This window comes from Gigantopelta aegis, chromosome 8, assembly GCF_016097555.1.
Source record: "Gigantopelta aegis isolate Gae_Host chromosome 8, Gae_host_genome, whole genome shotgun sequence".
NCBI classification, from domain to species: Eukaryota; Metazoa; Mollusca; class Gastropoda; order Neomphalida; family Peltospiridae; genus Gigantopelta; species Gigantopelta aegis.
The window spans coordinates 11,144,811-11,158,800 of record NC_054706.1 but is presented as its reverse complement, the minus strand read 5'-3'; the positions used below and the strand labels follow the sequence as shown (position 1 = coordinate 11,158,800).

General features: G+C 37.1%; 1 long non-coding RNA gene across 1 annotated transcript; it reads left to right on the top strand.

Moving 5' to 3' along the window:
* Positions 1–433: 433 nt before the first annotated feature.
* Positions 434–6,787, top strand: LOC121378393. Its single transcript, XR_005958721.1, has 4 exons — positions 434–936; positions 5,928–5,984; positions 6,244–6,311; positions 6,454–6,787. It is a non-coding gene; the product is annotated as an uncharacterized LOC121378393 (long non-coding RNA).
* The last annotated feature ends 7,203 nt before the right edge of the window (positions 6,788–13,990 follow it).

Here is a 13,990-nt window from a genome sequence, read left to right as displayed (position 1 = left end):
GATGTCGCAGAAATCAGGTAATAAAATAATTCATAATACGCAGCTTATAAAGATCTTTTGGAGACTACTGGGTATAAAAACCCGAATTATTTCCCACTCCACACATTCACCATGGAAAGAAACGCGTTTGCCAAAATGGACGAATGAATAAACATGTCGGATAATGCGTGTGTACAGCATAACTCCTCTAATCCGGACACCCTCGGGGCCAAGTAAAATGTCCAGTTTTAAAAGGTATCCAGTTTAGAGAGGTTCTCTTCTGCACAGATATTTAAAAAAGGACCATCAAAAACGTGAGGTTTTGAGGGAATTCCGGTTGTAAGAGGATCCGGTTGTAAGAGGTTTCACTGTATATACTAATTATATTAACAAAGTTTGTTATTATTAATTTTTTTTTTTTTTTTTTTTTTTTTTTTTAATTCATTTTTTTTTTTTTTTTTTTTTTTTTTTTGTCTTTCGTGTATATTGCTTTTATTAAAACTGAACTTCTTTTTTATTTTCAGCACCGACACAGGAAACTACACAAGAAAATGGAGTTGCAGCTGAGAATTCGATTGAGGAAATCAAAACATTTATTCGGGAAACCATGCATATCGAATCCGAGGTGTGTACTGGCCGTGCGCATAGAGTTGGGACATCGAGAAGAGGAAGGCCTAGGCCGATGGTCGCCAAGTTCGGAAGGTTTAGTGATCGAGAAACGGTACGGAAATCGTCAAGAGTTTTGAACGGATCAAGTTCTTTATTGTCTCCGAACAATTTCCAAGGGAAGTAAACGAAAGACGTAAGCTTCTAGCGTCCCACAGGAGTGAAGCCATCCGAGCAGTTAAGCGTGCTGTAAAGAACAAGGACAAACTGTATATCGATTGAGTTCTCTCCCAGCCTCCGACTGCTAATGAAGTACGTGCTACTGAACTCCGATCTCCGGCTACCAATGCGGTACGCGCAACACAATTAAATTCAATCTTTTATTCCCGTCTCACCTTTTAAAAAATTACATACATAATACATACATAATATTTTAAAAGCCACTCAATACAAAGTTATAAGAGACGATAATATTATAAAAATAAAAGAACATTAAAATGAAAGATAAAAAATGAAATATAATAGTTACAACTTTTCAAATAAATAACTTTTTCTTACTTTTAAAATCTGTGCACAGGTTTTGGCATAAGATCGCATAATAAAATTGTTGCAAAATAAAAATATAATTTTATCATGATAACTAACATCAGTAAAATTATCATTAATTACCGCAGCGTTGTTAAATAAAATTGCTCTAAAATCATTATACAATGGACAAGATAAAATAAAATTTTCGATAAAATTATTATAATAAAAACATAATCGTTCATTTTCTAATATATTTTCCTATCTCCTCGTTTCAATTCTAAGAGGTGATGACAGCCCGGCTATGAAGACGACCACAGTTAACCCCAGTGATTACGACACACCGGAGAATGTATGTTCTAGCGTTAGTGACTTCTCTCTGAAAACTTTCACATGGAATATCCATGGTGGCCTAGGTGAAAAATTAAACTGTTAATTTTACAAACTTTTTGTGTACATATGATGTAATTTTTCTTTTAGAATGTTGGATCGATAATGAGTTTGAATATCATGTTGATGAGTATGAATGTAAAGCACTCCCGGTGAGAAAAAGAAAAGGTGTTCAGGGAGGAGATATTTTTAAATTGTTAAATTTCAGTTTAAGCCTTACATATATAGTCGAACATTGTTTAGATTCTCTAATATGGGTTAAAGTGGATAAATATTTAAATAAATTTGACAAGGATATTTATATATAGCTGCTGTTTATATAGCATCCCAGACATCTTCGTACTATAAGCTATATAATTGTGATTTATTTACAGAATTACAGTTAGGTATTAAGTATTATTCTAAGATTGGAGATGTGTTTATTATTGGCGATTTTAATATCAGAACCGCGACTAGAGATGCTTTTATCAGATTTGATGAGCCTCATATCAATGTATTAAACAGATTACGTGGACTTATTGATTATGCTAATGCTGAATCACTACCGCCAAGAATTAACCCGGACACTGAACAGAACTACTATGGCTCTAAACTACTAAAACTATACAAAGCTACTGGTCTAAGAAGTGTTAATGGTAGACACAAGTGTGGTTAGTCTAATGATTTTACATTTTCATTATTAGAAAAAGTAATCATATGCAATTTTAATTAATTTTCTTATCATGCACGATTGCATGTTGATTTTTCTTTACACACTACAGTATTGTTAAATCCAGTGGTGTATCGAATGAAGATCTTAGTGATGGTAGGGAATTTGGTAGAGGTAGGTGGTTCGATGAACATAACCATTGTCACGGGGATCCTATAATACCCGTAACTGAATGAAACACGATTGTCCAAATATCTCTCCCAACTGTATATCTATTAGATCTCTCTGTAACAGGCAGTTATACCCGCTGGCTCGTCTAGGTATGATCAGAGATAAGATCTTATATAAAGTATATGTAATATAGCACGTTTAGTTCACTAGAAAACACAACAAAAACACTACACACTTTGGAATCTGTATTACTACTACGCAGACCAATGGACTGCCGCAGTAGTTAATTAACAACAACCAATAATAACAACCCAGAACTGATCACTTAATTAGTTAATCTCTAGGTGTCTAGTTTACACAATATTGTAATCACTTCACCGTGACACAACACCCACACGTGTGATAATTGAGAAACGCTTCCAGGGGAACTTAATTAATAAAGGAATTACAACTCTATTCCTAACTGGTTAATTTTTAATTAACCCTAACTACTCATTCAATAACCTTGTAATACAGACTTAATACTGGTACCTATCACAATAAAGACATTAACCTACAGTTTACCTAGGTCCTTTAGGATGACTGACTAAGCGTTAATAATTATTTAGAACTGTGAGCCTACAGTATACTGCGCCAGATGCCCGGCAGCACCGTCTAAATAATATTGGTATAATACAGTATTAAAATATTTAAAGTCACATCAATCACATCAAGGTTATACAACAGAGCAGAAATGGTATTTACCATGTCCAAACGGACGAACGTTCCCTGGAAGCCTTCCAATATGTTTCTCCCCGATATCTCTAAAACCCTAGCTATTTATTATAAAATCCCAGACTGGTCCGGAGACAGCACGCGGAACCGAATCTTATGATGTATATATTTCCACAGTAACCAAGCGGTATTTTTTTCTTACAAGCCTAGACTTACTGTCGCCTAGTTCGCCAAATATACCCCGATCGTACTGAAGTAGCGGAGGTATTACGTAACTACTGGCCACATGGCCTCCACAGCTGGACTGGGTGTGTATTAGAAAAAGCTCGACGACCGTCGCGCGGAGGTATTACGTAACAAGTTGCCCATCTGGGCTTAAGTGCATATTGGAACTGCACACGGCCCTCGAAAACAATTAATATCGCCACAGGCGAAAACAAAATTAAGAGCATGTACCGTCACAACCATGAATGTATGGAGGCAATAAGAGTCAATTTAGATTTGTTAATAAGTACTGTGACAAATGTTGATTTGGAATCACAGATTGATGTAGACAGCATGGTAAAGGCTTTTTCAAGTGTACTGCAGAACATAACAGACACATCTTTTAAAGGCATACTGTCACAGATTTAAGGACCTTATTTCTCTAAAAATGGATAATAAATAAAAATTATATTAATTGTTGGAAATTAAATCTAGCTATCGCATTACCTTAACTGAACCATGATAGAGTGAAATCCATGTCATCCCTCTCGGCAATTTTAGTTTTTGAATTATGGACCATTGCCATAATTCAATTATTTTTTACAAAATGTCATTAACAAATGGAGTATGATGGTTATTAAGATGGTTGAATAAAATACATTTAGGGACAAATCAAATTATTTTTGTTCAGATAATACTTTGTTAGACCATTAAATAGGTCAGTGGTCTGTGACAATATGCCTTTAAATGCAAGTCTCGAAATGTACATACATATAGTAATCTGTACAAAACAAAGCCCAACCAAGTGTGTGATAAACCGTGGTTTAATTCTGAGTGCAGACGTTTGTATTTAATATACTTGGCCACACTAAGAACTTTTAACTGCAATAAATCATATAAAAATAAAGCGCATTTATTTGCCTGTAAAAGAGCATATTAAAAGATAGAGAAACGCTTCAAAAGACAATATCAAGGATTGCAAGGAAATCAGTTAGAATATTTGAGAAAGTAGAATCCTAAAGAATTTTACCGAAATTCCTTTGAGTCTAAACATACTAAGCCTAATGTATCTCTTAATGACTTTTTAATTAATTTTAAGGATGTAGTGGAAACTGATCCCAATACGCCAGAGAGTGAGTCTGCTCCAGATGTATTTAGTGTAAACTCTGAATGTCTGTATGAACAACTGGATTGGGAAATCACTAAAGCTGAGATTTTGTATACTGTAAAACATGTAAAGTGTGATAAAAGTCCTGGTTTAGATTCTATTTTAAATGGATTTGTTATTGAGTTTAAAGAACGTTTGGTGCCTATCATTTTGAAAATATTTAATATAACTTAAGCTTAGGTCTTTTCTCTGCGCCATGGAGTGTTGCGGTTATTGTACCAATTTTTTAAAAGGAAGATAACTCGGACGCAAATAATTATAGAGGCAATAGTTTGTTAAGTGCATTTGGGTAATTGTTTACTTCTATACTCAACAAGAGATTGTTGGATTGGTCTGAAGAATTTGAGAAAATAAGTGACGCTCAGTTTGGCTTTCGCAGAGGTATGGGGACCATAGATGCAATATTTTCTTTATATGTGAGTTTCAAAAGCTCTTGTGTGTGTGTGTGTGTTTGTGCGCGCGCGCGCGTGTGTGTGTGTATGTGTGTGTGTGTATGAGTGTGTGTGTGTCTGTGTGTGTGTGTGTGTGTATATGTGTGGACGGTTTTGTTTACATAACCGAAATGATGTCCATTTGAATTTCTTTCTTTTATTTTCAGTGTGGACGAATTCACCCACATGTTGGACGACTAGCCATAAGTAGTATACAAACATTCTTGATTAAATAACTATTTTAAAAAAAACCCCATTAAATTATGGATCTTACGTTAAAATAATATATGTATATATTTTATAGTCTGTAATAAAATACCTATTTTTACCGAATTCATAATATACACAATTTTTTCAGTAAGAATACAGAAAAACCTCAAGTACTAAAACTTTATTTTCTTTTATTTATCTGTCTGACGCCATATAACCGTAAATAAAATGTGTTGAGTGTGTCATTAAATAAAACATTTCTTTCTTTCTTTTTCTTATTTATCTTACAACTATCTTATAACTACAGATTAATCGAGTCACATAAATTATGTAGAATGCTTTTGAGAATACACAAAATACCTGGACATAGCAATACTCATTATTTCTTTATTAAAATCCGGCCTCGGTGGCGTCGTGGTTAGGCTATCGGTCTACAGGTTGGTAGGTACTGGGTTCGGATCCCAGTAGAGGCATGGGATTTTAATCCAGATACCGACTCTAAACCCGGAGTGAGTGCTCCGCAAGGCTCAATGGGTAGGTGTAAACCACTTGCACCGACCAGTGATCCATAACTGGTTCAACAAAGGCCATGGTTTGTGCTATCCTGCTTGTGGGAAGCGCAAATAAAAGATCCCTTGCTGCTAATCGGAAAGAGTAGCCCATGTAGTGGCGACAGCGGGTTTCCTCTCAAAAATTTGTGTGGTCCTTAACCATATGTCTGACGCCATATAACCGTAAATAAAACGTGTTGAGTGCGTCGTTAAATAAAACATTTCTTTCTTTCTTTCTTTTTTTATTAAAATCACCAGAATGTTAAAGTATGTTAGTAATTTGTTCATTTTATAATTGAAAACTATAATAATTATTTTTATGCTTACAGAAGGAAGAAAAAACGAGAAAAGAAGAAGAGCCTCTGGACCTGAGGAATTGTACGAGAGTAAGCATCTATCTTTAACTAAAATACAGTTCTTTATTGTTTGACCATGCGAGGAAACAATATCTTGTTTCCCACTACTGGCATTTCAAAAACCTTTACTATAGATAAGGGACTGGGAACAGTAGCTGTTTTTCAAGATGTAAAGAAAAACAAAATTTAACAATTATAAGAGAAAATATTTTAAAATAAAACAGAAACAAAGTTTGGTTAAAAACGTATTTTACCCATGGTAATTCGGTTTTTCATTGTTTATTAACAGGATCAGTACGAAGACAGGGACAAAGAAGATGACCCTATGTTGACAACAATGCTGGTGGGCGACCATTTGTAAGTATTTGATTATCTGTTTTCCTAGTGCATGTCTTTGAAACAACGCATTGTAATAGTACTTTGATGTTTATCCATTCTAACACAATGTATATGTCAAAAAACAATAGTTAATGGTAATGGCGAACATTTTTGTTTCCAGAGAACGCACAATGGTACAACCCATCAAGATGGTTTCTTTGAAGGAAAGGTGTGTAAAGATAAAGGAAGACATAAGAAAAATTGAGAAACTGCTTTCTAATTTAAAAAATAAATTTACCCTATTAAACAAACAAAACAAAAATCAATCGAATGTACGCTTGATGTTATTGTAAATGTACTTTTTTTATTCAGTACAATGTACACTTGATATTATTGTAACTACTCTTTTTTAAATTCAATACAGTGTACACTTGATATTATTATTATTATTATTATTATTATTATTATTGTTGTTGTTGTCGAAAAAAACCTTTCATCTTGTTTTCCTACGCACACGTTTTTGTCGGTGTTAAATCATTGTAATTATCAATTTGTTTGTGCAACTTGTTCTTATTAAACTGTGTCTTGATTTTAAATATTGTTTTGTTATTTTTTAATTAGATCACGAATTTGGCAGCTTGTTTCATTGAACATTTAACAGAAATGTTTTTACTTCATAAAAGACTTGTTGAGATGGCACTGGCTGGTATTTCTTTTGTGTTTTATATCGAGTTTACGCTAAGATACCTCTGTTCAACTAGTGGCTAAGTGCTTTCATAAACACTGAGAGGCTTAATAAAATGCCTTTGGATGAATAAAAGTGAAGTTTGTTTTATTTAACGACACCTCTAGAGCACATTGATTTTTATCTTATCATCGGCTATTGGACGTCAAACATACGGTCATTCTGACATATTTCTTTAGAGGAAACCGCTGTCGCTACATAGGCTACTCTTTCCGATAAGCAGTCAGTTTTTTTTTATATCCACTTTCCCACAAACAGGACAGGACATGCCTCGGCCTTTGATGAACCAGTTGTGGACCACTGGTTGCCTTTGGATGAGAGTTACAATATGATCATCAATAAAGGTTTACAGATTGAATAGAAAGCTATTGATCGTTCATCCTTTATACTCCTTTATTACAGAACGAATGAATGAATGGCTCAACGGCACTTAAAGAGCACAAAGAAAAAGTCGACTACGTGTCAAATAAATCCAAATGAATGAAAGTCGACACACTGTTGCATGCCCTGACCACATTAGCATGCGGGTATGATAAAAACATTTTGTAGTTGTGTATTGCTTCAGCAGTATTCTCAGCATGCTTGTATTTCTCGATCCAGCCAGTGTACCACGACTGACACATCAAAGGCCGTGGTATGTGCTATCCTGTCTATGGGATGGTGCAAACAAGGAATCCCGTGCTGCTAATCAAAAAGAGTAGCCCATGAAGTGGCCACAGCGGGTTTCCTCCCTCAATATCTGTGTGGTCCTGAACCATATGTCTGACGCCATATAACAGTCAATGAAATGTGTTGAGTGCGTCGTCAAATAAAACATTTCCTTTTTTCCTCCATCAGAATGCTTGTTGTTTCCTCCATCAGAATGCTTGTTGTTTCCTCCATCAGAATGCTTGTTGTTTTTGTTGTGCTCTTTCTTTTTTTCTTTTTCTTTTTTTTTTCTTTTCTTTTTTTTATCCCGTATCTACCGCTCCTAGTGACAGATATGGTGGTCGTTAAAGCAAACTGATAAACTGCTAGTACCCCAGAAAGGGAACGATACGGAAGGCAAGGAATGTTCGTTACACAATGTTCTGCTATGATAAATGCGATGTTTGGTCGTGAGAACAAGATGTTATATCCAAAACAAGATTTGACTGCACCCAGTGTGAGGACATAAACGTCAAACGAGCCCCATGAATCAAAGCTTAATAATTCCGACTTGCGTTACCGTGTATTCCTGTGGATGTTGAAATAATCTTGCACACAATAACGGTCTTGTTTCGTCTGCGGGATGTTGCAATTGGCTGCATCTAGGCGAACCTTTGCTACTAAGTCATTCGAGTAAGCACATTGCTGACTCGAACGTACTTGCAGAGTTTGTGGCAATTTACGATAGTTTTGACAGCTCCAAAATGACATAACAGTGTGCAGTGTTGAAGTTTATATCGGTGATCAGTTGAGTCATGATGTAACTCGATGGTACAGAGCTCGCCTCAAGAGCGACGGGTTTTAGGATCGATCGCCTTCAGTGGACGCTGGATCCCCCCCCCCCCCCCCCCCCCCCCCCCTTGTCCTAACAAGTGTCGCTTGACAGGTACACAAAATGTCGCGGTTTATTGTTTTGTGTCTGTAGATGAGAAAGTGTATAATTATATAAACGAGAAGGGATTTAGATCAGTTGGTAGAGCGCTCGCCTGAGGTGCATGAGTCGCAGGATCGAACTACCTCGGTGGATCCATTCAACTGATGTTTTTTCTCTCGTTCCAACCAGACCACTGCAACTGCTCAAAAGCCGTGATGTGTGGGAAAGTGTATATAACAGATCTCTTGCAGGTAATAGAAAAATGTAGCGGCTTTCATTTGACGACTAAAAGTCAGAATTACCAAATGTTTGACATCCAATAGCCAATAAAAAATAAATACATGTGATCTAGTGGTGTCGTAAAACTAAACTTTAACCTTTTCGTGCGTTTCGGTGGGAGTAGCCCATATGGCATGAGGTTTCCCTGATCGTTGTACAAGGGTAGTGCGCTAGCTTGAGGTGTTTCGGTGGGAGTAGCCCATATGACAAGAGGTTTCCCTGATCGTTGTACAGGGGTAGTGCGCTAGCTTGAGGTGTTTCGGTGGGAGTAGCCCATTTGGCAAGGGGTTTCCCTGGTCGTTGTACAGGGGTAGTGCGCTAGCTTGAGGTGTTTCGGTGGGAGTAGCCAATATGGCAAGAGGTTTCCCTGATCGTTGTACAGGGGTAGTGCGCTAGCTTGAGGTCTTTCGGTGGGAGTAGCCCATATGGCAAGGGGTTTCCCTGATCGTTGTACAGGGGTAGTGCGCTAGCTTGAGGTGTTTCAGTGGGAGTAGCCCATATGGCAAGGGGTTTCTCTGGTCGTTGTACAGGGGTAGTGCGCTAGCTTGAGGTGTTTCGGTGGGAGTAGCCCATATGGCAAGGGGTTTCCCTGATCGTTGTACAGGGGTAGTGCGCTAGCTTGAGGTGTTTCAGTGGGAGTAGCCCATATGGCAAGGGGTTTCTCTGGTCGTTGTACAGGGGTAGTGCGCTAGCTTGAGGTGTTTCGGTGGGAGTAGCCCATATGGCAAGGGGTTTCCCTGGTCGTTGTACAGGGGTAGTGCGCTAGCTTGAGGTGTTTCGGTGGGAGTAGCCCATATGGCAAGGGGTTTCCCTGTTCGTTGTACAGGGGTAGTGCGCTAGCTTGAGGTGAGATGGGTTGTAGTTTCGATCCTCGCGGAACACCTGGGCCGATTTCATATGTCTGGGTTTCGAAATAACGGGTTATATCAAAACCTAGGTTTAACACTAGTTTACGTAAAACGCTGAAAAACCTGACCAAGACATACACCCGTGGTGTATTTCGCATGTGTGTGTTTTACCCGTGTTTACAAAACCACGCTTTTTACATGGGTTACCCGCAGATTTGGAAAGGGACATAAGCGAGGAATAGCTTACACTTCATCACTTTGTAGTCGAAACTCGTTACCGGTATATTATTAGCATTCGCGTTCGAGATGGAGGATTAGCTACCTTCCTGTTTTCGTGCAGTTCATACACCATGAAGAAAATGTTTATTTTTACTAATTTAATAAATAACTATATTTATTACACCCAGTGACCACTCATAACAGGGAAAATATTTTCCGTATTTTCTCAATGAGAAATATTATGCAGTGTTGTGACGTCAAATATTACTGGATGATTTGACGGTTACAAACCAATGACTTTGTCGGTATTAAATATAACATCATCGCGATTTGGCAAACACACAAAATGACGTTATGTACTTCTAATGAGTTTGCGTTCACGACTGTTTTAATATTAAATTTATAACAAAATGTCGTTTTAACGCAAATAATTATTTATATTTTTAGCAGAATAACGATAACTTTTGTTTTTGAAAATTATCTGTGAATGTGATTAAAATGCAAAGTTATAGCAATACCCAGAATACCCAGTGTGTAAAGTGGTTTACATTATTTTGTATAGCCTACATGTACGTGCGTGTGCGCCTAAAATAAAGGCGTTTAGAGAAAACATAGCTGGGGTAATAAATAGAATAGCAAACTCAATACTAGTTATTATGTATGTCCCGAGTGAACTACTTTTCATTTGTCACTCTCTAAAGCTCCGGACAACTAAAAATTATTTGATTCGAAACATAATTTTGATAATAACTGGTATCTCGTTTATTATCCTCTATATATCTCAGGCGCTTTGTTGTTCATTCGCCACGAACATGGTGACGGGGTGAATCTAATTATACAGTCGTGCTAAAAAAAAACCAGGCAAAAGGCATCTTGATATTGAGTACGCCACTGATCACCCCTAATTTTGCCGGGATGGGGGGCATGCCCCCTGCCCCCCCCCCCACCTCCCCCCCCCCCCCCCCGGCTACGCCACTGTTTCTGCAGTGACTTCAAATGATGTCTAAAATGCGTTCACATTTCATGGCTCTGCAATACCGACGTAAAACAAGATTTTGCTGCCGAAATTATCCATGAAAAAAAGTTACTTTGAGCAAACCCAGCGAAAAACCACCTCAAGGGCAGGTTTAAACAAGCAATACAATTGTAACCCAGTGTTAAACTAGGATTACTGTAAACCACACATGTGAAATGCACAGTAAACATGACCCAGGGTTTAACCTAGGTTTAAACCATATGTTTCCAAAACCCACCGATAACCTAGACATATGAAATCGGCCCAGTGGGTTTTTCCTGACCCAAACAGCGCTTGAACGCGCTGTGGTGTTTTATTTTGTTTTGTTTTTGTTATGTTGTTGATGAAGCTTCTTTTTTTTTTCTTTTCTTTTTTTTTCTTTTTTTTTGGGGGGGTGGGGTGTGTGTGATTTTGGGGGGTTTTGTTGGGGGATTTGTTATATAGTTTTGTTTTCATTTTTTAATTTGAGGGAGGTAAAAAAAAGTTTTTGTTTGTTGTTTTTGTTTTTGTTTGTTGTTGTTGGTGGGGGGATTGTTGATTTTTTTTTTGGGGGGGTGGGGGGGTTGGGGGGCGGGTTTGTCTGTTGTCAATTGCATGGGTATCTTATCTCACTAAATGTCGAAATAACCCGTGTTAGTCACCGAATAGCCGTAGTTTAAAGTGTGCCGAGATGTTAACATCTTCGTTTCCCTTCCGCTAACTTTGAACATGCTAACCTCATACGTGTCTGTCGTTCTCATAGTTCTCATAGTTCTGTCTGTAATCAGTGGCAAAGAGAAACAACAGATTGCTGTAAACCTGCATTCCACGCGTTAGGGGCCATTCCAATATTACGTAAAGGCTCCAGAGGGTGGGTGAGTGCATCTCCAAATGTCATATGGCGTTACTGTGGATTGGTGGGTTACGTAACGCACTTTTTTATTACTAAGATATATATATATATATTATCCCATAAACTCTCTGTCACGGCGGCAATGTTTGACGTACGTAGTTATAGCTAGTTCTAAACATATAATAATGATTATAAATCGAGTTGAATCGCATATCTGCGCTTTCCAAAATTGCAAAACAGCATGTTAATATTTGGGGGGGGGGGGGGGGGGGGGGTATATGGTCTAGCATTATGGAGCGTTAAAGGGAAAGGGAGGGTGTCTAATTTGGACAAAAATAGAAAATTACGTAATATTTGAACGAATACCTTCCTTATATGTTAGAGTGGGCAGAGGTGATTACGTTGCAGGATCGAACCACCTCGGTGGATTTATTCATCTGATTGGCTTTTTTCTCGTTCCAACCAGTGCACGACAACAGGTTAAAGGCCGTGGTATGTGCTTTCCTGTCTATGGGAAAGTGCATATAAAAGATCTCTTGCTGCATTAGGAAAAATGTAGCGGGTTTCCTCTGGTGAGTACGAATCACCAAATGTTTGACATCCAATAACCGATGATTAATTAATCAACGTGCTCTAGTGGTGTTGTTAAACAAAACAAACTTTACGTTTTATGTTATTAGCTTATGTTTCCTCATACACATACACACACACACACACACACACACACACACACACACACACACATATATATATATATATCTGATTTCTCTTTTTAACCCTAAAAACTAATGCTCCGTCCCTTAATTTGAAATCTATTAATAAGCAGTCACGGCGGAAGCAAGTAGCGAGGACGCAAAACAAAGTTTCTAGGCGGTTCGGGGGTATGCTGCCCCGTAAAATTTTGAAAACTAGATGTCCTGAAATGCAACTTCCTGCATTCTAGAAGTAAAATTCACTCTGCCTTAAGATTTACTGCCAATAATATTTTTGATTCAGAATTACTGCCCCCACCCACCCCCGTCTGCTCCAACCCCCATTCTATATTAACCCTTGGATCCATCCTTTGTTTCTGTCTCGTCGTATAAAGCCCGGCACAAATTGTTTGTCATTGTCTTTGTTTAGTCTCGGCGTTTTGGAACAATGGTTGCATTCCATCACCAACCCTGGCACGACGGGCACGTGTAGAAATGCCGTAGTCGCAAAATGGCAGAGAAATTTTTTAATTAAGTGCAGTGTAACGGAACTCGGTTGGCGAATAGATGGGATGGTCTCGATTGCGACAGAGAAAGATATCCCACAACCGCCACAGACACGTTCACAGAAATACTAATTACCAAGTAATGTACATACGTATCAGTATATATATATATATATATACTCGCTCACTTTGAAAACACAATTGGAACTTCGGTGTCGATAATAAAAGTAAATGCGGTTTTGTTTGGCATTTTTAATAAAATCTTTCTGTCAAAGTAACAATCATTAATGTATTTACATATGATGAAATCATCAACTACTCAATTAGGTAATGTCAATGAATGTGGGTACAACAATCGGTATCTTGCATGCGCAAGGCCTTATATAGCTTAACATAACTGGGAGTGCAGATACATATATATATATATATAATACTATGAGCTTATGTGTGTGTGTGTATATATATATATATATATATATATATATATATATATATATATATATATATATATATATATATATATATGTATATATGCCTCTTACCCTTACCCTTACTGTTTTTGTTTTATTGGTGGTGGCTTATTTAAAAAAAAATTGGGGGGGGGGGATGGAGGGGGTGATACTGTTGTTGTTTGTGTTTGGTGTTTATTGTTGTTGTTGGGAGTTTTATTGGGGGAATTTGTTCTTCAATAATTAATAGACATTTCTGGATAAACAATAATTTTATCTTAAATGTTTTATTCGCCGCCGAGTAATGTGTGTTTGAATATTCCTCGTTTCAGCATTGATAAATTCAAACTATAACAAACTTTTCAAATGATCGTTAAAATGGGGGAATAATTTAATTTATAATATTTATGTTTAAACAGTAGATAAATTTATAAAAAGAGACAACAAAAACAACGAATAATAAATAATATATGTTTATTCAATAAATAACGATATATTTAACATTACGTAATGGGCACATACCTACTTTAGTTTGTATATATAAACAAGTACTTAGTACTTGTAGTAAGGCT